Source organism: Amblyomma americanum, chromosome 2 (genome assembly GCF_052857255.1).
Source record: "Amblyomma americanum isolate KBUSLIRL-KWMA chromosome 2, ASM5285725v1, whole genome shotgun sequence".
NCBI classification, from domain to species: domain Eukaryota; kingdom Metazoa; phylum Arthropoda; class Arachnida; order Ixodida; family Ixodidae; genus Amblyomma; species Amblyomma americanum.
In genome coordinates, this window is record NC_135498.1 from 65,911,996 (window position 1) to 65,936,470 (window position 24,475).

At 46.9% G+C, this 24,475-nt stretch overlaps 5 non-coding genes across 5 annotated transcripts; 2 read left to right on the top strand and 3 right to left on the bottom strand.

Moving 5' to 3' along the window:
* Positions 1 to 4,453: 4,453 nt before the first annotated feature.
* On the bottom strand, positions 4,454 to 4,526 carry TRNAK-CUU (transfer RNA lysine (anticodon CUU)). The gene has a single exon. It is a non-coding gene; the product is annotated as a tRNA-Lys (tRNA).
* Positions 4,527 to 13,008: 8,482 nt separating this feature from the next.
* Positions 13,009 to 13,100, bottom strand: TRNAY-GUA (transfer RNA tyrosine (anticodon GUA)). Its single transcript is given in 2 exon segments — positions 13,009 to 13,044; positions 13,064 to 13,100. It is a non-coding gene; the product is annotated as a tRNA-Tyr (tRNA).
* Positions 13,101 to 15,237: 2,137 nt separating this feature from the next.
* On the top strand, positions 15,238 to 15,309 carry TRNAK-CUU (transfer RNA lysine (anticodon CUU)). The gene has a single exon. It is a non-coding gene; the product is annotated as a tRNA-Lys (tRNA).
* Positions 15,310 to 19,182: 3,873 nt separating this feature from the next.
* TRNAY-GUA (transfer RNA tyrosine (anticodon GUA)) lies at positions 19,183 to 19,274 on the top strand. Its single transcript is given in 2 exon segments — positions 19,183 to 19,219; positions 19,239 to 19,274. It is a non-coding gene; the product is annotated as a tRNA-Tyr (tRNA).
* Positions 19,275 to 20,161: 887 nt separating this feature from the next.
* Positions 20,162 to 20,234, bottom strand: TRNAK-CUU (transfer RNA lysine (anticodon CUU)). Its single transcript has one exon. It is a non-coding gene; the product is annotated as a tRNA-Lys (tRNA).
* Positions 20,235 to 24,475: the final 4,241 nt, after the last annotated feature.

Consider the following 24,475-nt stretch of genomic DNA (forward strand, 5'->3'; position numbering starts at 1 on the left):
GAGATCCGAATTAAAGAGCTCAGCATGTCCAGCGCTCTACCAACGGGCTGCTTGCGAAATGCGTAAACCTCGGCAGTGGTGATGGGGGCGTCCAGCCTCTCATTTGGGCCTCCCGTGTACAAGATTGTGCTAGGAGGATGGGGGGCGCCGATGTATTTGGTTTTGAGGGCGGTGAAGAGGGCCGCGTCGTCTCCGGGGTACAGATGGGCGATTTTCTTGAGTGTACGGTTAGTGGCAGACCGCGATGTTTGCGGATCGACGAGGCTGCGGCTCGATCTACCACACGCAACACGGCAGCTGGCGCGGACAAGATCACAGTTGGGATGATTTGAAACCTGGACAAGTGGCAGATCGAGGTCCTCACTACCTACATAAATGACACCCTATGGGAGGCGGGAGAACTCCCTGCAGAGTGGAAACACTCCGAAATCGTGACTATCCCAAAACCAGGCAAACCACCAAGCCTGGAAGCATTACGACCCATCTCCCTCACCTTTTGCCTGGGCAAACTATACGAGCGCGTTATCCAGACCCGCCTCCTAAACTACATAGAGGACAACAACCTTTTCCATCCACTATGATCGGTTTCAGAAAAGGTCTTTCTACGCAAGACGCTTTCCTCCTTCTCAGGGAAGAAGTACTCAGTAACATCCCGAGAGGCGGCGAGCACCTAATTATGGCACTTGATCTGAAAGGCGCTTTTGACAACGTTTCTCACGACGCCATCTTGAAAGAGCTCAACGCCCTCGATTGCGGACCCAAGACCTTCAACTACACCAAAAACTTTCTCAGCAACCGCACTGCCACAATTGGCATGGGAGATGTCCGCTTCGGCACAAAGCAGACACCCAACAAAGGCACTCCCCAAGGCTCTATCATCTCCTCTCCTCTTCAATATAGCTATGATCGGCATGGCAAAAGCACTCGAGGCTATTGAAGGCATCGGCTGTACTATCTACGCTGATGATATTACCATCTGGTCCACCTGGGGTTCCCTTGCCGAGAAAGAAAGCACCCTACAAGAGGCAGTCAATTGCGTAGAAAGACAAGCAGCAAATTGCGGCCTCCGCTGCGCACCCGACAAATCCGAAATTATCCGCATTCAGGGCTATGCCTACAAATCTCCCGGCGACATCGAGGTTTACCTCGAAGGCACGAGAATAAAGGAAGTCCCTCTTTTCCGCATCCTGGGCCTTTGGCTTCAGAGCGACAGGAAAGCCAACCACACGTTACAGCGTCTCCGGACAACTGCCCTCCAGATCTCCCGCATGATTCGGCGCATCACTCGCAACCGAAAAGGCATGAGAGAGGAGGATACAGGCAGCAGCACAAAACATTTGTCATCGAAAGAAGGCAGCTGTCACTGAAAACAAAGAAAGCATGACGTAACTGCGATTTTTTGTTGTTTCTTTATTGCAGTATAAAAATTATTGCGTAATCGCTTACAATATAATTTCAAAGACAGTAGGCCAAAACACAACATTACTAGTAAGATCCGAATTAATGACCTCAGCATGTCGAGTGCTCTACCGACGGGCTGCTTGCGAAATGCGGTGGGCGTAGGTTCGGGTCGCTCCGGTGGCATAGTGCTTTTTCCTCTACTCTGTGTGAAACTATTCTCTGCCTAGACGCCTAAACAACTAATTTGTTGCTGTAATCAACACAAACAGGAAAGAAAAATCGTGCATTTCCATAAATATTTATTTGTGTCAGGCACTGTTTACTTCTTTCGTCTGTATCCTGGCCTGCCCTTCATCTCCTTACGCTCGTCCGTTAAAAAATTGATCGGGTAGTTTCTTGGACAGTCCTTCTTACACTTTGACTCTTCAATTGTTTTGATAAGGATCATGGATGTTTATGGTGCAAGGGCATCTGTGGCCAAAGAGCGCCATGACACAACGTACTTTCGTTTGATCAAGATGGGGTCAAAGACCCATTTACCGAGAATTTCACCCTGAATTCGCCGAGAACTTGGCCAGGAGAAGCTTGTACTCATTGTTTTAATGTCGCAACATATAAAAACAGAGAGAAAAAAAGTCCAAGATCAAAATGAGATCTTTGCTAATAAAAGCCATTGGACGCATGGTAGGCACTCAGATTGTGCTGCGAACGCCGCTGTCAGCAATGACTCTTTATTTTATTTGACAGCACTTATACAGTATAAATTGGAATGTATCGTTTTGCGAAAAGGGTTTAATATCCTATACTATATGTTCATAGAAAAAATCACGGCTATTTATACCATTCCGCTTTTCCTAAAATAACTTTACCTGTTTTAAAGAAAGCGCGAAAGCCTTGTATTACTCCTGATTCACAAAAATGTGTACAAGCACGAAACCAATTGTTTGGAAGATTTATAAAATCGAAAAATCTGTCAATTGTAAAACTATTCAAATACTTAAGAATATAACAGGCTTCAAAAATATGAGGGCACTTAATTCTGCTCACGTGTGCAAATGCGAAAACATGTGTTACCATGGCAGCCGCAATGGTTCGCCGCCACCGCGTTTACGCTCATTAAATCACTTTATTTCCTTAATTAATCGCCTTAATTTATCGCAGTTACTCCTCTTTTCTCCTTAATCACAAATTTAGTTTTTCAAATTCGGCGCCATTGCTCTTTCCCGTCTAGACTACTGTGCCGTCCGACGACTTTTGCTTCTAATTGATTAACAAATTACTCTATGTCCTTGAAATATTTTAGTTCAATTAATTATCACTCATCAAACATATTTAAATCCATTTCAAAGATTATTTCCATTCTGACTATTTGTCCACTTTTCTTCCATGCACGGTTGTTTTCCCGTCCTCTCACTTTATCGACGTCCACGCTATTTCGACGATTTTCCGGTTCTCTGTTTTAATTAATGAACTATTCATCCCATCGACAACAAATTTTGTCGCACATCACCCTCACAAAATACCCTTTCGATTACTATCATTCGTTTGATCGTAACTGTGCCGTAAAAGACACAACGGCTGCCGACACGGTTTGCGGACACGCACTCGCCGACAGACACAGCCAAGTAACGTTTCTCATTAATAAATATGATTGCCGATATTGCTCGACCTATGCAGATATATCGAAATATGCGGAGTAAGAGCAGTGCCGTCCGTTCCAATGCTGCGCATGGAGCCAGAGCTTTCAGCCTAAAGAGCTTTCACGTTCCGTTAAAGGGCCATCTATAGCGAACAAGTTTTTTGCGCGGATTTACGTAAACATTACGCGGAAAAATAGGAGATGATTCTCTTTAAGGCTAAAGAAGCTTTCTACTACGCTGGTTGCGCTAGATTACTTCTTTCAACCAACAATGGAGGCAGAACATGTCTCTATATTTAGATCAAAATGTAAAGTATCTGTCCCGTCTACTGTAACCATTATTGCTGGTTTTGAATGAGTGGGGTGTTTTTTACTGTATAGCACTTCCAGCCGCCATCACGAATTTCGCCGATGGGAGTCCGAAGCCAGGGCCGGGCAGTATAAAACCTCTGTTGGTTTTGAGAAAAATTGCTGGTGGTTTAACTCTGGTTAACCCTGGTCCAAAGCAAAAAGCTGCATCTCCCAGGCTGCGTTTGTGGTCGAGCGACTGGCGGCTTCCATAGACGCGGCTCGGGTGTCCACCGAGATATGTGAGACAGGCGTAATTTCCTTTCCTTAAAACCGATTTTCATTTCATTAACTTTCCCTTACGGGCGCGTTTCGGGTGTCGGTCTCCACGACAGTCGGCGCGGTGGCTCAGTGGTTCGGGCGCTCGACTCCTGATCCGGAGTTCCCGGGTTCGAACCCGACCGCGGCGGCTGCGTTTTTGTGGAGGAAAAACGCTAAGGCACCCGTGTGCTGTGCGATGTCAGTGCACGTTAAAGATCCCCAGGTGGTCGAAATTATTCCGGAACCCTCCACTACGGCACGTCTTCTTCCTTCCTTCTTTCACTCCCTCCTTTATCCCTTCCCTTACGGTGCGGTTCACGTGTCCAAAGATATATGAGACAGATACTGCGCCATTTCCTCTCCCCCAAAACCAATTAATATTATTACGTCACATCGATCACACCTAGCGTTCCTGCTGAACGCACCAAAATGCGCCGGCGTTTTATGTAGAACCCACTTTCATGACCAGTGCATGTGATGCCGGCAAAAGCGTTTCCGCTTGACCGGAGGTCAAGGTAAAATGTCAAAGGTTAAACTCAAAGGGCAAAAATCAAAGGTCAAGGTCAAAGTCGAGATAGATTTTGTAACAGCCGCTGGTGTCGCTGCTGTAGCTGACGTCATGTGTCGAAGCTGACTACCACCAGTTATGCTCATGGTTTGACCTCTGCCTACATTCAAGGTGAAAGTTGTGGCCACCGTGACCTCTAGCTACATACAAGAACTTGCGGCCTCGCTGACAGCTCCAAAAGCTGGCGTGGTGAAGCTTTTCGCTTAAAAGAAAAAGAGGAGCATAAATATACATTACGCCCAACGTGGGGCTTGAAGCCATGACCCTGAGATTAAGAGTCTCATGCTCTACAGACTGAGCTAGCCGGGCAACGGCCGAGGCGGCAGAGTAGCATCGGTTGGCTGCAGGGTCAGGCGGCCATTCTTTTGTAGCTTTGCCAAGGGGTACACCAGAGTTGATTTGCCGATGTTATAGCGGCCGCCACAGAGCAGTGCTACAACTGCAACCTCGCCGAGCAAACGTGTGCAGCACCTGGAGCTGTGCCAGCGGAAACCAGAAACGGAGACGCGAAGTAGCGTAGAAAACGAAGAAAGTGCCTTGTCGGTAGCTAGACGAGGCAACTAACCTGGCGCTGGTGTGCCTCCGACGTCTCGAGAGTCCACACTTCGCTCTGACTTCGATAAAGATCGCGGGTGTACCGACTCGGCTGGATGAAACAAGCAGCGCTGCCGCGTCCACGTTAGCACCCCGGAAGATTGCTTCAGGGAGAAAATCGCCTCCAATTTGCATGCAATGTTCGTCCTAGATAAATGATTACTCTGGCGGTTGAAGAAACAACTGATCGCGATCGATGACGACGTCCTCTGGCACAGATGCCTCGAGAAGCATGGCTGAAACTTTCTGCTGTCATCGAGCTAAGTGGTTCAAACGTCCAACCTTCTTTAAAGGTTGCGAAGGAACTTAATTCAGGCAAAGGGAGCCTTCATGTAGAAACGTCTTTGCGCATAAACTTTTCAAGGTTCAAGATGAGGCTTGATGCCACCATTTTTGCTCTCTTCTAAAGACGTTGTTCAAGTGCGTCATCCTTTGTTGAAAGCCAGTGCTAAGTCAACAAACGCTTCATTCATTCTCACAGTTATGAATCAAGGTTACCATGACTTCCTTTCTTAGCAACCGCTCTGGCTCAGTGGTAATGGCACTCGTCATCTGACCCGATACAGTTTGCCTCAGCATGGGCTACGGCAGTCGCATTTCGATGAAGGCAACCCGTGTGCTGTGCGATGTCAGGGTATGTTAAATAATCCCAGGTGGCCGAAATTATCCGCAGTCCTCCGCTATAACGTCCCTCATAACCTTAGTCGCTCTGGGACGTAAAACCCCATAAAACAAACCCAAGGAAAAATCAATATATTCTTTCTTCAATTCACCCAAGAAACAAACCAGCAGCACACCTGTTTTCGTTTCAGCTGCAAGATCGAAGCAAATGTGTGCTTACTAACAAATTTGTTACGACATCTCGCGGTGATGATGACGACATTGTCGAATTTTACCAATGGCGCGTCCCACGTTCAGAAACTCCTGCTCCACGTTGTATTTCAGAAAAATTTCCTGTATGCCCATCGTTTTGCCTCTCAGTTTACTTCAAGCGCTTTGAGCTTTCGCTCAGGCTGTGTTTTTGTTTCCACAAACTGACTTCTTTCCCATAACTCCCTGGTTTTAATCGTGCATTTCAATTGAATTCAATTCTTTTTCGTCTCCAGCTATACAATGAAACGTTCTCCGGGCCAAAAAGTCCGACTGGGCCTTGACTGAGTCCCGGAGACGTTTACAGAGCAGCGACAGCCAGTATATACAGAGAAATGGTATACAGAGTGTACATATATAACAATTATACATACATAAATACAGAGCACACAACACAAAACAGGGCACATATACAGAGTTATATAACCACAAATGGCGAGACAGAAGGCAATTAAAATTTACTGAAGTATTCGTGTAGCTTTTTGCGCCAAAATGTATTCATTGTTGTTGAGTTGGACCTACCTTTCCTCTTAGAACCACCTACCCCAGTTGTGCACCGTCTCTGTACTGCCGAGTTCACCCGTTTACCACCTGCAGCCGCTACTTACATTTTGTTTAAACCTGTTCCACCTCTTCCCAACGGCCAGTATGTCATCACTCCTGGCCTTGATTTGCCCGTAACAAAGAATGCTGCCTTTGCATACACAGTTGTCACAGTATCGGCAAACAACGCATGTCTACCTGTTCTTAACTTCAGTACGCATGTCTAGACGCTTTCTCAAGGCGTGTTCCTCGCCACGCTGTCCCCGAGCGACGAGTACGTGATCTCCGCAGTCACAAACTGTCTATCGCCCCCTTCGGACGGTCATTTCACAGCTATTTAGAGACCTGACCATTATGCCAATATGATCGCTTCCGATCTCTCCGCAGACCAAGCACAGGCGCTTACCCATTTACTGCCATCCTTTCAGCACATATGTGATTTCAATGACCGCCCTTTAGCGCGTACGTCTATTGTGCAGCATCGTATCAACACCGGTGACGCCGCTCCTCAGCGCCGCCGCCTCTACAGGGTGTCCAGTTCCGAACGCCAAGTGATACAAAAGAAGTCGAAAAGATGCTCGCTAAGGACACCATCGAACCGTCCTCCAGTCCTTGGGCCTCTTCCGACGTACTTGTTGAAAAGGAAGGCGACAGTTGGCGTTTCTGCTTTGATTACCGCCACCTGAACCGCATCATAAGAAGAGACGTGTACCCAATCGCAAGGATCGATGACGCTCTCGACGACCTCCACGAATCTCAATACTATTCTTCCATTGATCTTCATTCCGGTTATTGGCAAATCGCCTTTGATGAGCAGGAACGTGAAAAAACAGCTTTTGTCACACCTGACGGTTTATAACAGTTCAAAGTCATGCCTTTCGGACTTCGTAATGCACCAGCTACCTTCGAAAGGATGATCGACTCGCTCTTTCGCGGATTTAAGTGGACTACGTGTATGTGCTACCTCGACGATGTTGTTGTCTTCTCGCACACCTTTGCCTCGCACCTTGAGCGTCTCAGCAGTATCCTGACTGTATTTCGTACGGCTTGGCTACAGCTCAACTCGTCCAAATGCCGACTCGGCCGCCAGCAACTCACCATTCTTGGACATCTCGTCGACGCCTCCGGCGTACGTCCAGATCCTGCTAAAATTGAAGCGGTGGAACATTTCCCTCGTCCACAGTCCCAGAAGGACGTGCGCAGTTTTCTTGAGCTGTGTTCCTGCTTTCGCCGTTTTATTCAAGATTTTTCCCTTATCGCTCGTTCCCTCACTGACCTACTGAATACCGACACCGAGTTTACTTGGGGCCCTGATCAACAAAATGCGTTTTCCACGCTTGTCCGCCTGCTGACGTCATCACCGATTCTGGCACATTTTGATCCCGCGGCCCCTACTGAACTCCGCACAGACGCCTGCGGCTACGGGAGCGGAGCAGTGCTCGCACAACGCTCCAGGGGTCCAGACCGCGTCGTTGCGTATGCTAGCCGCCTGCTTTCACCTGCCGAGCGAAATTACTCGATTACCGAACGGGAGTGTCTCGCCCTGGTTTGGGCTGTAGCTAAATTTCGGCCATACTTGTTCGGGCGTGCTTTTTCTCTTGTCACGGACCACTATGCCCTTTAATGGCTGTCCTCGCTGAAAGACCCCTCCGATCGTAATGGCCGCTGGGCGCTACGCCTTCAGGAGTATTCGTACACTGTTGTGTACAAGTCTGGACGTCTTCGACAAGACGCTGACTACCTGTCTCGGTACCCTGTCGAGCCCCCTCATCTCAGTGACACTGACGAAATCCCTTCTCTATTTGGAATTTCTGATCTACACAATATCGCTGAGGAGCAATGCAAGGACCCATGTTTGCAAACTATCATTGAGGGACTCAGCTCTGGAACCTCGAAGCGCTACCTGCATCTCTTCAATACCAAGACAAACGGAAACATTCCACAAGAATGGAAACATGCAAATATTATATTCATTCCAAAGCCAGGCAAGAAATTGTGTATAGAGAATCTACGCCCAATCTCTTTAACATCCTGCTTAGGAAAGTTAATGGAACATATAATTCTCAATCGGCTACAAGAATACGCTGAGGACAATAACTTGCTCCCTAACTCCATGCTAGGCTTCAGGGCTAATCTTTCTACCTAAGATGTTATGCAGCAACTCAAGGCAGACATAATAGACATAGAACGCAGCAGAGGAACTAAAGCTATATTAGGATTGGATTTGAACAAGGCGTTTGATAATGTCACGCACGATGCTATCTTTTAAGGAATCTCTCGGACATCAACCCATGGAAAGAACTTTCCAGTACATCAAGTCATTTCTCAGTAACAGAACGGCAGAGATAGCAGTGGGAGAGATTAAATCAGACTCTATCTCACTTGTAGGTAAAGGAACGCCACAGGGCTCAGTCCTGTCACCCTTCCTTTTTAATCTCTCACTAATTTAAATTCCTTCTAAATTAGCAGCCATTCCGGGGCTGCAACACACATTCTACGCAGATGATATCACTTTATGGACCACAACTGGCAGCGATGGTCAGATAGAGGATGCCCTGCAACAAGCTGTAGACATAATACAAGAAAAATTACAAACCTCCGCCTCCACTGAAAATCTGGGTGGAAGGGCTCCCTGTAAAGGAAGTTCAAAATATAAGAATCCTAGGACTCTTCCTTCAGTCAAGCCGGAAGAACAAGAAAACACTACAAAAACTCCAGACAACCGTCAATATGACGGTAAGACTAATTAGACGAATTGCAAGCAAAAGGAAGGGAGTGAAGGAGACAGAACTTTGCAAAATAGTACAAGCATTTGTAATAAGCAGGCTTGTCTACGCACTCCCATACTTAAAATTAGACAGTAGTGAAAAAGCCAAAGTAGAGTCTATGATTAGAACAGCATACGAGGTAGCATTAGGGCTACCGAACTGTACCTCCACCGAAAGGTTTCTGGGCTTGGGAGCACACAACACCTTAGACTAGCTTACAGAGGCACACTTAACAATGCAGAGAGGCCGGCTTTCCCGCACCAAAGGAGGAAGAACCATACTTGATCGTTTAGGCCTAGGCATACAGTTGCCACTCAAGATACCAAAACACAGATACCTAAACGCATCGCTAAGGTAATAAGAGTTAAGCCGCTAGCTAAGAATATGCATCCTGCTCACCACGAGGGGAGAAGGGCTAGGGCAAAAGCTCTACACAACATATACAACCAAGATGAACATGCAGTATATGTAGATGCCGCAGAATATCCCCAGAAACAAGCGTTCGCACTAACGGCGGTGGATACGCAAGGTAAACTGATAGTCTCCGGCACTACCATAACGAAATCCTCGGAAACAGCAGAAGAGGCGACAATTGCCCTTGTTATCATTAACACAAAAGCTACTACCATACTCAGCGACTCTAAATTTGCCATACGCAATTATGCGAGGGGCAGAACTTCTCAGGTTATTAATAATAATTGGTTTTTGGTGGAAAGGAAATGGCGCAGTATCTGTCTCATATATCGTTGGACACCTGAACCGCGCCGTAAGGGAAGGGATAAAAGAGGGAGTTAAAGAAGAGAGGAACAAATAGGTCCGTAGTGGAGGGCTCCGGAATAATTTCGACCACCTTGGGATCTTTAACGTGCACTGACATCGCACAGCACACGGGAGCCTTAGCGTTTTTCCTCCATAAAGCTTCTCAGGTTGCAATGAGCATATTGGGTCAAACCAAAGACTTAGACAGAATTATTGAAGTGATATGGGTCCCGGCTCACTCGGGGAACCCTGGTAACGAAGCGGCACACATAACAGCTCGAGGATTCGTCAGCCGAGCAGGGGACGCTGTCGTTGCTGAGAGTTTTTCGAAGGACGGCCTATCATCTTTTCGCGATATTACTAATCATTTTAAACTTGAAAGGAGGATATTCCCTCCTCCAGACAAAGCCTTTAATAAGGAGCAGGAGACCACTTGGAGGCGACTCCAGACGCGATCCTTCATGACGCCTTACCTGTTGTCAAAATTCTACCCCGGTGGATACGACCCTGCATGTACATTATGTGGTGATTTAGCCACTTATGATCACCTATTGTGGAATTGTAAAGAGGAGCCGCCCCAGAAATCTCTAATACAGGTTCCTACTCTCGAGCAGTGGGAGGCTGTGTTGGTCAGCTCAGACTTGGGAGTTCAAACCCGGGTCATTGAATGGGCTACCCAGGTCGCTGTCAGCCGCGGACTGATAGCCACCTAGCACGGATCGTCAGCATTCCGTCTTTTCTGACGAATTAAATGTTTTCCAATCCAATCGATACCAAAAATGGCATCCTCTATCGCCGCAACTTCCGTCCTGACGGGCCCTCCCACCTTCTAGTCATTCCTCAGCAGCTGCGCTCTTCTATAATCGCAGAACTCCATGACCTGCCTGCAGCTTGACACCTTGGTGTGGCAAGAACCTACGACCGAATACGGCGCCGATTCTTTTGGCCTGGCTTATACCGTACAGTAGCGTTACGTCACCACTTGCGAGCTCTGTCAACGCAGCAAGAAGCCTTCGGCACTACTTCTCGGTCTTCTGCGCCCTATAGACGCGCCCGAGTGTTTTAACCGGACATTAACAGACATGTAGTCTATGTACGTCTGCCCCGACCACAAAGACTGGGATCTCGAATTGCCCTACGTGACATTCGCTTACAACACCTCCCGGCATGACACAACTAATTACTCTCCGTTCTATCTCTTATATGGGAGACACGCCGTCCTGTCTTTGGACACACTTGTCCTATCCGCTGACCGTCCCGTCACCGCCTACGCCCGTTACGCCATTCTTCAAGCTGCAGACGCTCGCCAAATCGCCCGTAGTCGGCTCAAGCGTCCGTGCAAGCACAGAAGTCTGTACGACAATCGCCATCGCCATGTCACCTACTAACCGGGGTCGCTCGTTCTTCTGTGGTCTCCTTCCCGCCGCGTCGGCCTCTCTGAGAAACTTTGTCCTCTACCATGGCCCTTATCGTGTGGTGCGTCAGGTCACCGACATCACGTATGAAGTTGCTCCTCATACGCCTGCATCCTCATCATGTAGACCATGCACCCACCGATATTGTTCACGCCATGCGCCTCAAGCAATACCACGTTGCTTCTCGACCACCGGCGTAGCGCCGAGACGGCGCTCGTGCCGCCGGGAGTCATGTTACGACGAAGTGGCAGTGGAAGACGAAGTGGCCTTCCGCGTGAGAGGACGAACGAAGAGGAGGTTAATGCAGCAGCTCCCTGTTCGCGTTGGTGTTCCCTGCTAGGAACTCTTTTTGTAACCCCCAACACTTGTAAATAGCTGTAAATAGTATTTCCTCGTAACAATATCTTTATGCCGATTTAATACAACAGGTAGATTGTGCTTTATGGACTGCAACGTATATAATCGGTGCGAAAATGAGGAATGAGCGAGGGCCGGTGTTACGGGTGACAACATTGTGTTCATGGCGTGTCAATGAAGATACATGTTACAAGGAAAGGTTCCAACTCTTTTGTGGAAAAGAGACATCACTTTAAGATGAGATACTCATAAAAGTGATGGATTGGATAATAATGTAGTCAGGAAAACTATCGGTGGTGATCAAGCCAGGATCAATATTTGCTATGGGGCACATAATTTTATTTTGAAGGACACTGATTTTGTTTACATTGGTTTTTGTTGTGGTAAGCTAAACTAGGTTGCAATAGTTTATTTGAGAAAAAAATAAGGCATAACATAACATAACATAACACTTGAAGCTTAGCTTTTGCAGGCAGTAGCATTCGACAGCGGGATAGCGCCCCAGCAACGACCGAAAGCTTTTTACAGTTGCAGCCGATATGATCGTTTCAGCTCAAATCGCTGTGAAATTTTACACCTAGAATTATGTTGTTGGACAGGTTCGCTAGGTTGGCCTAAATATCGTAGTGTACTATCCACCTTAAATATATTATTTCGGGTGCGAAATATTATCGCTTTGGTTTTGCTAGCATTAAGTTTAAGAAAAGTTGGACTGCAACCGCACGCCCAGTTATCGAGAATTTCATTACAGTTTAGGATTTATGTCCTCGGCAGCCACGCAGAAAGCCGCTTCATAAAAATGTATACCGGTGAGCGGGTGGTGAACACATTTATTAATCATAGAGAGAGGTGTTGGGGGTCCCAGTGAGTGGGGCAACGCGGCGTAACACTACACTGTTACCTTCAAGGGAACTGGGTAGCGCCGAGACAGCTGCAACTACTGTCCGTCATTTGACGGCGCAAATTCTTGAAGACATAACAATTAGCTGACAACGTTACCCTGCGCCCTTTTCAGTTTACGATAATTTGTGCGTACGGTGAAGACCGTGATACAGATTCCCTTTTCGTGAATTCTACGTTCATTGAGCGTGTGAGATTAGCGTTACTGCGTACACTGCCTTCCGAAGCTTCCATGGCACGTGTTCCGCGAGTATTATTTGTAGAAAGCTTTAGCTTGCGGCTACCTCGGTACTGCACAGTTACCGGGCTGGGAACGAACCACGTATGCGAGTGGCGCCCATGCGCACACAGCTTCCGGCTGTAGATCTAAAACGCAACGTTCGCTATGCGTGCTTAATATTCAATATCCGCCTTTTATGTTTATGCCAACTCCGCAAATTCGTACCTAAAGCTGCAATTTCGCACCCTAACGCAAATGGAAAACACTTTGGTAAAAGTTGCAATAGGACAGCGGAAATAACTGCTGAATGTAATCAGCGCTTGTTCACTGCGCAAGGTTACTCAGGAAGCCAGGAAAAAAATTTCTCCTTCGAGCCGGATTCGAAGCAGCGACCTATGGAAGTCCATAGTGCGAAGCCTCCTACAGTCCACCGCTCTACCAACTGAGCTATCGACGGGGACGGAGGCAAACGAGGCTTCTTTTCCTTAAGAGCGTTGTGAGCAGCCCTTGCAGTAAAAGCCATCGCGGCAGCGCATCGTTTTACGTTTGACGGGACAATGGCCTCGAGGGGCCTGCGCCGCTATCCACTTTCCTCGCTTTGTGCACTGAGTGTTTTCTTGTCTCGTTTTATTTTACTGCAAATGTGAATGTTTTAGAGAACAAGAAACACGCCGCAACTGGTGCCTCATTCTCGCTGGACACTTTAACCAGCCAACGAAGGAATTCATAAAGAAGAGGGTAGAAAGAGATAGAGTCGCCATAGTTACTGGATCCCAATTAATTTTGGGCACGTAGAGATTTTCAAAACTTGCTTGAATTTCGCATCTTGTCTCCGCTTGAAGGTGGCCATCGCGGCAGGGATTCTTTTTTTCTGGGCACTTCTGCGTTCGCTACTATCTGTCCGATTAGCCGATTATGACGAACTCGGTAGCAGCGCCTTTTCTAACTGAATACCAGCAAAAAGAAAGCGTTAATGAATCCCCTTCCCATTTCAACATCTGACTCTGTCCAGCTCGCTAGCCTTTGTGCCTGCCTCGCGCGTACAATGACACGGCGCTAGAGTGCCCAGTAAGTATCACCCATAGTCCGATGATGTCACGAGAAGTGGGCGAATAAATTGTTTTATCCCTGTTCGCGGAGCAGCGCTTTGCAAACGATCATGACGTTCTCACCACTGGACTAAGCTGGTGCCTCACGTTGACATTTTCATGGAGAGACTTTCTGCATAGCTGCCGGCAACGCGAATGCGTGAATAAAGGCAGGGGGGTTATGCGAAAGGAGTCAGTTTGTCAAAGCAAAAACGCCGCCTGCGCTAAAACTCTGTGCGCTCGAAGCAAACTGAGAGACAAATTCATATGGGCAACACTACAGGAATTATTATTAACTACAAGCGCTTGTCATGTCCTTGCCTCGTCCTCTGTAGTTACCGTGCCATGCTTTTTGTGTAAAAACGAACCAATGCGCCCAAACATATTCCCTCCCGAAGTGCAACATTTAGCAGCAGTATCTGAACGAGGGACTCGCCGCGGGTAAATTTGCCGATGTCGCCATCATCAGCGCGAGATGTCGTCACGTTTTGTAGCGATAGCTACATTACGGTAGCATTTCGGGCCTTGAGCGTGGCGGCGCAGCCACAGGGTGACGGCGCCGCCACGCTGTCATGTGGTTAGTCACGTGGTGCGGAGAAGCTCCAGCGGTGCCGCGCCGTCTCTGGTCACGTGACCAAGTTCCCCTCGGCCAGCTGTAGCTATCCTGTCACTCCAGGTGTAACCAGAGCTTAACCACCGCCATTTTTTTGTTAGCAAGCACACATGTACTTCGACCTTGAAGCAAAAACGGAAAATAATGTGGGGCTGTTTGGTTTCTTGCGTGGATCCTGGTAACCTACATTCTTTAAGAGTGAGAATGAATGTATGAAGCATTTGTTCACTTAAGAACGGGATTACGCAAAGGACGACATATTTGAACAGCGCTTTTAGAACGCAGCAAGAATCGTTACACCGAGCTTCATGCTATGCTTTGAAAACTAGATGCGCTTACATGTTTCTTCCTCCGGGCTCCCTTACCTTGAATAATATACCCTGAATATTTTCTTTCGTATAATCATTAAGAAAGGCTAGCAGTGGAGGTTTTAATTATTTAGCTCGCCGATACGATGAAGGTTGTATCCTTGATGCCAGAGAAAATTGTATGCAAATTGGAGGCACAGTTCTCCCGAGCTCATCTGCCGTGGCGCTAACATGGACGCGACATCGGTCGATGCGCCCGAAATCTTAATCTAAAACAGCGCAAGGTGTGGACGAGACGTCGGACTGCACGCAAGCGCCAGGTTGGTTACCTCATCGAGCCACCAAGAAGACTTATTTTCCTTCGTTTTCTACTATGCTTTGTACCTGCTGTTCTGGTTTCGGTTGGCACAACTCCAAGTGCTGCACCGTTTGCTCGGCGAGGTTGCAGCAGTACCGCTGCTCTGTGAAGGCTGCTACGTCGGCCAATGAACTCTGCCACACCTTGGCAAGACTCCAAAAGGGTTACCACCTGACCGGCCAGCTAGCATGTGCGTTAATACATGCTTCTCTGTCCCGTCGCCCATAGCCCGGCTAGCTCAGTCGGTAGAGCATGAGACTCTTAATCTCAGGGTCGTGGGTTCGAGCCCACGTTGGGCGTAGCTTTCTTTTTATGCTTTGTCATTTCGTCTTTTGTTTACTGCTTTTTAGCCGCTTTGTTCTTGATTTGTATCCGACTACATCTACAAGCGACCGTGCAAGACAAGAACTACTTCGGAAGAGTATATTTTCAAGGAACATAAAGCAGACCCAAAGGACTTCATACCGATAACACTGATGAGCTTCGTTCGTGTTGCGTATTGGGATCCCCAACATATCGTGTTTCTGGATCACTTCGAATTGCACAGTAGCATGCCGTCTCATCTTCCTGCTGAACCACAGCCACATGCATATTTGTTTCAAGAAATACATCCTCAGCAAAAATCTGAGGCAGCGTTGGTTGGCAAATTACAAATGCATAGTGAATGCACGTCTGAAAAAATCTATACTCGGCGCTTACTTTTTCGTTTGTAATGCACTGCTTTTATGCCACAGGCCACTACCAAAGCTGCCTCTCGATTTTCTGAAAAATGTTGCGATGCACCTGAATTTAACAGCTGATAGCGCAATCTTTGCAAAATCAAGAAACTTCCCAGATTTAAAGGCATTCCACGAGAAGCGATACTGACATGTACTAGCCATGCAGTACTGGGGTATTTACCGGCTGTCACTGGCCACCACCACAGTGCTGTGCGACTGGAAAATGAAAGAAAATATACTCGAAATATATTTTCGGAAGGAATCTGCTCGAGCAACGTAAGCAAGCAGAGTTAGTGAAACACTATATACAATGTGGTTTGTTTAGAAGGTCCAAAACTTTTAAAAGTAGGCTTTTAAGGTAAAGAGAAGCTTTTTGCGACATAGTAATACTGCAGTTTCCGCGGACGTCCAAAAACGGGCGAATCATGCTAACTAGTGTAAGTAATTTATAATAGCAAACATTTTATCTATTATTGACTTGCACTGATTGAAATTGCAGATTTGTAGCCTGCTGTTATTAACAGCCATATCAGTTCTCAGAATTTCGAAAACGCAATTGCCCTCGCCGCTATGGCTCGACTAATATTGGCCATTTCTCGCGCCATTCGAAAAGCGCCCGCGTGCATGGAGAGCGCAGAGCGATGTCAATCAAATCGCGACCCTGCGTGACGCAGGTACCACGTGACAATCTTTGCACCGCCCGCGCTGCAGCGAAAGGGCGACGAGCAGGGAGGGATGGCAGCACGGGCGGAGCTGAGATTGTGGCGTGTCGTGTTCGCGCCCTCCCGCAAGCGCGGGGTTTTTGAATGGCGCAGTTCACTATTCAATACTAGTTAACCATCCTTATAGTTAGCACGTCTTAGCTACATTCTGATGTACTACAGCGCTTAGAATACTATGCAGAAAAAGGCGCTCTTCTAACTCAGAAAACCTATTTTTAAAAATTGTGTGAAGTCTTAGGAGAAAGAGCCTGTACGAATAAAACTTCATGAATGTTTTATCACCACTGCTGAGTGAAAAAAATAAAGGCTGCATATAATCTCTTCTCTAGCGCATTCTGAGTCATAAATATCGCTATCGGATCCACGAAAGCATGGAGACAGGTTAACGACAGCAGATGTTTCAGAGCTTCCTTATTTCTGAGAGGTATTATGTAATGACACAACAGCGGAACGTATAAGGCGCTCATTCCTAATTAAATATAACTGCGAGTTTTCATTCACTGAAACTAGTTCTTGTAACCTCTCTTAGATGGTTTTCTTGAACGAGGTGAGCGTTCTCGAGGGAAAAACCAGCGGCCAATAGAAGAGAAGGACGCTCTTGTGCAGACGACAAGCATCATCTACCCTTCTCAATTTTGCCAGCATTGCGGCGCTGTTCGCGTTTATTGCTTTCCCTGCAACGCCACGCGGGCGTAATGCCCTGTACATTAAAAACTCACACCTGTCGACATAATGCGCATGTCGCTATCTATCCTTTCTCTTTTGAAATCCTCGCCGCTTTTGCAGAGTCGCAAGCTTTGTCGTTATCTGTACTTAAATATAATTGTGAACTCTCATTAGTTGAAGCCAAGTTATCGTCTCGCAAAGGAACCTTTGTTGGACGAGCTACTGATCTTTTAAAAGCGAAAGCTTTTACTGCTCCCCTGCTCACCTTCCTCGCCGTATGCGCGAGTTTGACCTTGAACCAAGGAGAAGCCACGTGGCAGCTGTGACGCCACTCAGCCGCCGCCGCCGACACCGAGCGCTCGCCTCTGCATAGTCCCGTGACAACCATGACGTCACTTAATTGCAACTACGCCGGAGCCATGCGCTCGCTCTGTATAGATAGCCTCCGCAGCCTCACAGGCGCTGCCAACGGATTGCAACAGCTCTCGAGAATATAGCGGCAGCAGTCGTCATGGATGATCCAGGCGAGACGCCTCGTGAGCTGTCTGCGTCTCACAGGCTGCGAAGACGACAGGCCGAATCCGATCATCCAGTGGACGCAGCTTGCCGAGGGGCTGCCGCACAGAGACGAAGAGAGTAACCAAAGCGAAAGCTTTAAACTTAAGCCTGGTAAACATTGGCTAGACGTCAGTCATCACCACCAAGCAACACCCAAGTCCAGCCAAGCTCTACCGGGCTTAACTTTCAAGCTTTCGCTTTGGTTAGTTAGGTTTAGGCGGGGTAGACCTTTGCCTAATTTCGTCTTTAAAGGGACCCAGAAAAGGGGTTTCAATAAAGGTGCGATATGTCTGGGACGTTAAAAGACGACGGTTCATAATTATCTCCCAGCAAGAATTATTTTAATGCGTTTTGTGGAAGCTGAAATATATGCAGACAAAGTGTGAACTTCCGCGTCTTCGCGCCTTTCCTTCTCTCGCACGCCAAAACGGCGGCGCTCCTCCGCCGGCCCCATTCACGCGGCCCCTACCCTACCTCCGCCGGCTGCGGCGCGCGCTTAGTGGCCGTGGCCGCGGTAGCGCGTGACGTCTAAAATTGCTTGGCGCTCTGAACCAATGATAGCCCCCGACTACTCACGTCATTTGCAAGAGGTGACGTCGTCTGCCAGGCTTTCGTGCGAAAGCCCGGCACCGCGCGTCGCCGCGAGGTGCGAAAGCGGGTATTTTTAACAATGTATTGTAAATTTCCCGCTTGCTTCTGAGGTCTCGCACGCGGCATGGACGCTCGGTGGCCTGTACTCTACATAGTGCAAGCATTTTGAAGACAAGCTCAAACACCTTTCTGTGGCGCTTTAAATCATCACAAATGAAAGAATACCGTTTCGGGAAATTTCCTCCGCAGCTATGCTGAAAAACACCGCCAACACTCCAATTGTCAAGTGCCACGGATAAAGCGGTCAGTTTCCGCCATTGACAATGCCTTTGGCGACGAAAGTGAAAATGTTTTCTTGCTACCGTAGCACGGTAGTGAGGACAGCCTAGCGTGGGCGGGGCCGACAAGACTACGCGTCACGTGCGCCATGCAGTGACGAGTACTGACGGGCGTTGCAGGGCGCGCGCTTAAGTCGTGTGACCTTTAAAAGGCACGATAGGTACTTCAAATTTGTTAAGCCACAATTACCCGAGGGCAATCGCGAATTCGAAACTATAAAAACTGATACGGCTATTACTAACGACCGGCTACAAATCCGCATAGTATTTCCCATGCGCTTGTGTAAAACCCATAACTGAATGGATAACTACGATCGCGGATATAGAAAAAAATAAACTAACAAAATAGGACAAACTAAAGTGGATAAAGGACCCCCCCAACAAGAGAAAGATGAATGACAAAAAAAAAAAGCCTCCCAATGCAGAACACAAGGTAATTGAAATTGCAGCGCCAGCCACTCCGGGCCATTGTCCTGTCAAGGGTAATGGATAATCTGGTACTGCGGTTCCTGAATCAGAAGCTGCACATGGCGCACTCAAAGGAAAGAAAGCTCGTTTCGCACTTCTCGCATCCGTCCCCGTCGATAGCTCAGTTGGTAGAGCGGTGGACTGTAGCAGGCTTCGCACTATGGACATCCATAGGTCGCTGGTTCAAATCCGGCTCGACGGAGTAAATTTTTTTTCTTCTTTAATTGTTGCACATTCGCTTTGTGTAGTACAGCTGCTAGATTATTACTGTCAGCAAGTTCTTATTATTGTTCTACCAACGCTTGCATTAGGTCAAAGATGGCAGAAAGCTCTCTTAAACAGAGTTAAACCCAGTAATTCACAGGGGCTGGGAGTGTATAAAAGATATGAACCTCCACTATTTATGCGCTAATGGTCCCATCACTGCAGGAGTGTGGAAACATACGAAATATTTAAGAAAATACGCAACATAATTCGCATTTTCGTAGAATTAACTACTTTTCGTGGTTTCTGAATATCAGAGGATGATAAAACAGGGCACAAGTGCGCAGGCCAATGAAGTAAGTAAGTCGAAAGCAAAATTAAAAACTGACATGATTTGTTAATGCAGCATATTACAATCAGACATATCTGAGAGCTTAAACTTGCAATAGGCACTGTTTTGATAAATATGTTGGAAAAGGCCGCATCATCCAGTAGATCAGCAACCCATGTATTTCTGCGAGCAGAAATGAAAATGTACGTTTTTACACCCGACCGCGGCGGCTGCGTTTTTATGGAGGCAAAACGCTAATTAAGGCGGCCGTGTGCTGTGCGAAGTGTGTGCACGTTAAAAATCCCCAGGTGGTCGAAATTATTCCGGAGCCCTCCACTACGGCACCTCTCTCTTCGTTTCTTCTTTCTTTCACTCCCTCCTTTATCCCTTCCCTTACGGCGCGGTTCAGGTGTCCCACGATATATGAGACAGACAAAAAAAAACAATTATTATTTTTACACTCTGTATCGCAGGCGCTAAGAGGCGCATTACAGGAAAAATACTGCACGTAAAAAAAGAAATAGAATATCTTTTCATAATAAGGAAAAATTTTACGCCCAACGTGGGGCTCGAACCCACGACCCTGAGATTAAGAGTCTCATGCTCTACCGACTGAGCTAGCCGGGCGACGTGTGGCACATGACAGTAGAACGTATTAGCGCACTTCTTTGCACGACGATCAGGTGGCGATTGTTATTGCCTTTTCGTTTGAGGCAATGAATGTTGCCCAGTGTGTACTCCTAGAAACCGGCTCCCGAACATTTAACTCTTAGGCCACGCGCGTTCAGCACTCGGAGCCGCGCCAACTGCTAGGGGAAGCAGAGATACCGATCAGCAGAGGAAAAATCAAGAATAATTCCAGAAAGCCAAGTAAAGGTGGCCGACTACTATCGCGTGCAGCCTCGTCGACGTCGCACGCTTCGGTAGGGTTAAGACGACTGACTTGCCGCTCAGGTTTCGCTCGACGCAAAGAGCAGCGTAGACGGGTCCAATGTAGCGCCAACGGAAGGTGCATGATGTCGGGCGAACTGTGTCCTCTGTCCACATGCATTTTATTGATTGATTAGCGGCTTTTTTCTGTATGGAGTAAAACGTAAACAATCGCAAAGAATCAAGCAGCTTCCTTATATGCAAGGGTTGAGCAATTGCTGCAACAGACTGTTTGAAATCAGCGTGCGCAGTGGTACGACATGCCTTTGGATCTCTTCGCTATTATAGCTGTGCCGGAGAGGTGCCAAATGTTCGCCTGCGTGAGGCAGGGGCTTGTGATTTTTCTATCTTTTCGGTAGCCCCAACTTACACAAGATCTGTCTTTCTATCTTTGTTGGGACAGCCTTCGGCCGCCAAGCCGACGTCTTCATGAATGGGTGTTTGTTTAGGCCCCACTTGTATCGCTTTTCAGGACAGTTTTTCGCAGCGTACTTGGAGCGTTGAGTGCAATGTATACAGGGGTAATGTCTCCTAAAATGAAATAGATTTGATTTAAAGCTGCAGTTATTAGACACTTCTAGTTGGACGTACACAGGAAGCTGGCGTACCGAATACCCAGCAATTCTGGGCAAAACCATTCTTCAACGGGAAATCGTTTATGAACGCAAGTTTTTCATATATTGGAAGTTTTCACTTTAACTGTCAATATATCCGGAGATCACCCGATGGCAGTCTTGCATTTTTGTTTCTATTCACGTTTTTGGAATCGTCAAAAGCGTTCACACCATTGCTTTTCTATGACGATCTTAACTGTTCGATGCGATCGCTGGAAACACTTCAAAAGAAAGATCTTGCTACATACCAGAATAATGGATTATTACCTCCAATATTTCCATAAGAGTGTAGTACAATTTTCAAATTTTCAAAATTTTTGCCCGAGAAATCTGGAATTGGCATAGCTCACTGCGTTGCGCACGCTGTAAATGGCGAAAACACGACTCTTTTAGATTGCCATGACATAGCGTCCCTCAGGTAATGCAAACTTTACCTCAGGTTTACGTGCAAACAGTGGCGTCATCTAAAGACAAGGCGTCAAAGCACATCAACGCTGGGTTGAAGAAATATTTATCAGTAATTATTGATAACAAAGGTGGGTGCATTGCGAGCCTTTTTTCTTCCCAAACAAAAACTATGTCAATAGAAGAAATGTAACAGCTGACTATAAGCTAGAGAATATTTCGCCGGGTATCGTTGCTACGAAGAAAAAAAGTGCATATTATAGTTAGGCCTAAGAGATTAAAAATGGCCAGATTTTCTGAAAAACAGGGGCTATTTCTCGTAAACACGGTAACGTAAACACGGTAACGATATGCTATAACTATTTTATATAAATGCATTTAACGTACTGTGAACATGATGTAACAAGACACAATTAGAACACTGATTGCTCATGAGTCAAATTTCCGGTCGCTTTATGTGCATTCTGAGTCCTGCGCCGTGTCCAAATTACGTTGTTATCAACCATCTAGCCTGAAGAAAAGTACAGTTTGAGTTCAAGAGTGCATGCTGCCGGGCTAGCCTGCTGCATGATGTGAAGAAGTCAGCGCGAAAGAACAGACGAGAGACACTAGAACCAAAAGACTGTGAATGACTGTGGCTGGTGAATGTCTTGTTTGCCTTCTTGTATCTCCCGTCTCGCTTTCGCGTTGACTTCTTCACATTATTAATGTGTCGTCTAAATTGTCGCCCTTCTTCAAGTAAATCTTCAAGTGACGAATGCCAGACTACTGGATAGTATTTCCTGTTTTATAATTCTTACGATGAATATAGCTTGCAAACATATCCTTCGTTGATCTAACGCAAACCTACGAGTCATACATTTTTCGTCCCACAATAAGAAGGTTATTTAACTCAAGATACTTGCTAGTTCTCTATTCTTATGCGTACCTCTTGCCCTAGATGTTATGTTGCACCTTGCGACAGTATTGCTGAAAAAAGTAGAAAGGAGAATGGCGAGAAGAAAAATAAAATACCAGTCCGGTCGGCCTGCGTTGGTACGACGACGTCACCACGATAGACCTCCTAGTCTGCATTCGCGCTCATGTCAGTGCAGGTACTTCGGGGCCAGGAAGAACAGCGCGGCCACGCATTGCATTTTACCGAGAGCGCCACTCCCCGATATACGTCCCTCATGGTAGATGGTACGCCTGCGAAATATGACCCCTGAGCAGAAGGCGAACACGGCAGTCTCAGGTTACAATGTACTGTGCATGCGCGTCGTCAGTGCGCATGCGCAAATCGTCTTGAGGGCGCCAGATGTCGCCAGGCACCCGGCAGCTGCACGCGTGCCTGCTGCATCGAGACTTATCAGCGCGTGTTCACCGCCGGGGGGGAGGAGGAGGGGTGGGTGGGTGGGTGGGGGCCGGGGTTTCTGGTATCCCGTAAATGGTAACGGTAACATGGAACATTAGACTCTCGATACCCCGGTAAAGGTAACACGGTACACGCTATGATAAATGTATCTGTTGACTCTCTGCTTAACGTGATCCTTGTGGATAAGCCGTGAGCTTCACTTGATTAGGGCAGAAATTTGGCGAGTTGGTTAAGGTGCATGGAGGAAAAGGCGCGTAAATACGAAGACGCTCGTCCTTGCAGATTCACTTGAGCAAACTGTTAATCCCCGGCTCCCTGTCTTCCTTTTAACGATGCCCATCTTGTCCTGAGATATAGTCATGCAGAAAATCGCTAGACGCAAACGGAGGCAACGATATATACGTTGATACAAGGTAGGCAGTATTAGGACAGCCGCAGCAGCAGTGCGCCATTTGAATAGCTCGTGGCGGAAGCCATGTTTCCTCTAGTTTACTGACAACATTCCATTTCGTGTCTTTACGATAACGTTTACGGGTGCGGAAGCCTGTGCTTAAGATGCGCTCTTCATGGCTCTTCAACAAATTTGATGAGACGATGGTAAGTGCCAGTAGTTGCTTAGAAATAGTATACAAATAATAATAATAATAACAATAATAACTTTTTTCTCATCCGCGAAAATCAGAGGAGAAAGACGGCAACCATGCCTCACTGATGACAACAAAGGTATATTATTCCTCAAATACTTATTAATTACGAAGCTAGCAGTACAGTCATTATACACCATTTTTACTCCACCTGTTTTAATGCATCCATGTTTCACGTGCTCTAAAAGCTCAAACAGATCTTCATGTACAACCTTACCGTTCGCCTTAGGCAGGTCGAGTTGCATCATGGCTACCCGACCAAGCGTGGCGTCACGATTGAAGAACACTTCTAGCTAAGCGTATGTTAGTAAAAATAGTTCTGCCTTTTTTTGCACAAGTCTGGTGGGGGCCAACAAGAGCGTTAATTGCGCTTTCGAGTCGTAGGGCTAACACTTTCATATAAATTTTGTAGTCTGCACTTGTTAAACTTATTTCACTGTAATACACCACCGACTGCCACTTAACAGGAAATTAACTTAAGTGGGAAATTCGGAAAGACGGAGGAGTTAGGTTTCTTTCATAGCACTCGCATATTACCCGTTGCAACGCTACTGCCATTTCCGTTTTAAAAGCCTTGTAAATTGCTGCACCAAGACTATCCGGCCCATGGGACTTGTCTAAACTTAGCTCTTGTATTGCACATTCGATTTCTGCTGCAATTATGCGGTTTTCAAGAGCTCGCACCAGTTCATAATCAACTTTTGCCATTAGCGACAGGAAGTCTGCTTTAAACTGCTCAATGTTAGGTGTTTTGTGACTAAACAAGTCGTTATAATATTCGAGAAACGCCATTTCAACCTGCTCACGTTCACAAGTCACTTCGTTTTGATAACAAATTTTTTTTATCTCTTTTGAAACTGCAAACTTTTCATCGCTAAGCTCCCTTTTCGCGGGCGTTTCTCCGAGCCAGTCTTTCGCTAC